Below are 2,594 nucleotides of genomic sequence, written 5' to 3'. Positions count from 1 at the left end.
CAAGAAAAACAGTCATAACTTCTGTAAGACACACTTTAAATAAGCCAAGTCCCATACGTAACTGCTTTGTTTGCTATTTTGTTTTTTTATTGAAATTTTCAGATGATGAGTTAAAAATATACTTCCATTGCCGTCTTTTCAATGGACTTTTTACTAAGCCAATGTACATTTCGAAGTCACAGCTTGACCAGCAGGGATTCAGTTCTGACGTAAGGACCTTCATTGGGATGTCAGCACTCTAAAAGGGCACATTGTAGTTGGTATAATGTGTTCCCAATTACAAATTGAGAAATTGTAGACCCGAGCGAGGTGGTGCAGTGGTTAGCACACTGGACTCGCATTCGGGAGGACGACGGTTCAATCCCGTCTCCGGCCATCCTGATTTAGGTTTTCCGTGATTTCCCTAAATCGTTTCAGGCAACTGCCGGGATGGTTCCTTTGAAAGGGCCCGGCCGATTTCCTTCCCAATCCTTCCCTAACCCGAGCTTGCGCTCCGTCTCTAATGACCTCGTTGTCGACGGGACGTTAAACACTAACCACCACCACCACCATGAGAAATTGTAATGGAATACATAGACACCAAGAGATGCAGATTTTCGTAAAACTTACAGCATACAAACAAATATTGCTGATTTCTTTTGCTTAACCATCACAATGGTGTAACTTCACCTATCGTTTACACTGTTGCATCAACATACACAGTTTTCAAATATGCATATTTCTGAAGTACAGAGATAACAGGTAATTTACAGTTCATGCAACACAGTTTAAATTTCAAACAAATAATTCGCTATTTTATTCCTGCACATATATTCGTATTTATTCCTGTATGGAAACCACACGATTGTTAAGTAATTCGCAATTTTCTAAAAGCTGTAATACCAATGTTAATATATCAGCCATTTACAAATAGCAAAAAAAATATTTGTTGTCTTTGAGTAAGTAAAGTCGTTTGGCGTGTTTGCCTTCTTGGAAAGGTTTTCCTTGTGCTTCGCTTCCGCAGGCATCTTTCCGTTGCGAAGTATGAGCTGTGTATGTAAGTGGGACTGTTAAGTGTAAATGACAGAAATGGATGAGTGTGTAGCTTAGTGTCACGTTCGTATTGGGGATGATGAGAGAAGGGAGAGGGTAAGTAAGTGTCGTGTGGACTAGGGCCTTCCGTCGGGTAGACCGTTCGCCGACTGCAAGTCTTTCCATTTGACGCCACTTCGGCGACTTGCACGTCGATGGGGATGAAATGATGATGATTAGAACAACACAACACCCAGTCCCTGAGCGCAGAAAATCTCCAACCCAGCCGGGAATCGAACCCGGGCCCTTAGGATTGACATTCCGTCGCGCTGACCACTCAGCTGCCCGGGGCGGACAGGGAGAGGGTGAAAGTCGGTGCCAGCACTTAGCCGAATGGCATGAAGGGTTCGCCGAGCTTAACGTCGGCCGGATCACCATCAACAGTGTCACAAGCCCTCACACCATGAGACGCTGCGGAGGAATTTGGAATTAAATCCAGGCCACGGTCGCAACGACTGAGTATCAAGAACTTTAGGCCACCACATCTCCTCCTCTTGGCGTCCAAGTACTGGCAGCGAAAATTTCATTCACCACCAGGATCTGAACCGGGTTACTCCTGTGGCGAGATGACCGCACAAGCGTGCGTTAGCGATCTCTGCCACGGGGGCGGGTATTTGTTGTGACTGAACAACTGAAACATACATGCTATTTCTGATGTTCACTGAGACTTGTAGTGTCATCTTCGAAAACTGTATAGGTTGATGAATCAGCGTAAACATTTTGTGGTAAAGTGAGAACTGTTTTATCCTGATGTCATATACAAAAGAATGTAGTGAATTTGACAGGTATACTACAAGTTAAAAAAAAAAAAAAACATTGCTTATATTCCTCTGTAACTGTTAATACACACCGCCGGCCGCGGTGGCCGTGCGGTTCTAGGCGCTCCAGTCCGGAGCCGCGCTGCTGCTACGGTCGTAGATTCGAATCCTGCCTCGGGCATGGGTGTGTGTGATGTCCTTAGGTTAGTTAGGTTTAAGTAGATCTAAGTTCTAGGGGACTAATGACCACAGCAGTTGAGTCCCATAGTGCTCAGAGCCATTTTTTTTGTTAATACACACTGCCAGTAAAACAACTAGTACATCCTTTTAGTGCTTTCCAATTCACTCTGGATATATTGTGGCAACAGTTCATATCGAATACAGGTCAGTTGCACAACAGTTATCGATCCATGCTGAAAGACCCATATTATTACATGATGGAGACTCCACGGGCGGGATTGTAGGCGCTGACTGTGGCATACACAGCGCTACTTTGTACCACATCTGCCTGCTCGACCTATTCGCGTAGTTCGGTAAGACTTGTTTCTTGACAAGTCGCACGAGTCACTTCTCGTCTCACCATATCCCACACGTGGTGGATAGAAGACAAGTTCGGAGATCGTGCTGGCCGTTCAAGTTGCATCACGTCTTGCAGAGCACGTCGAGTTTCACGGGCGGTGTGCGACCGAGCATTATCCTGTTGGAACAACGGATCACCTTTCTGTTGCAAGACCGGCAAAGGTACAGGTGTAACATTCTGCAAGT

The 2,594-nt window shown here is 45.3% G+C and overlaps 1 non-coding gene across 1 annotated transcript; it reads left to right on the top strand.

Annotated features, from left to right (window-relative positions):
* Positions 1–303: 303 nt before the first annotated feature.
* On the top strand, positions 304–376 carry Trnaa-cgc. The gene has a single exon. It is a non-coding gene; the product is annotated as a tRNA-Ala (tRNA).
* Positions 377–2,594: the final 2,218 nt, after the last annotated feature.

The sequence above is a fragment of the Schistocerca americana genome, chromosome X (assembly GCF_021461395.2).
Source record: "Schistocerca americana isolate TAMUIC-IGC-003095 chromosome X, iqSchAmer2.1, whole genome shotgun sequence".
Taxonomy (NCBI): Eukaryota; Metazoa; Arthropoda; class Insecta; order Orthoptera; family Acrididae; genus Schistocerca; species Schistocerca americana.
This window is presented reverse-complemented; position numbering and strand designations above follow the sequence as displayed.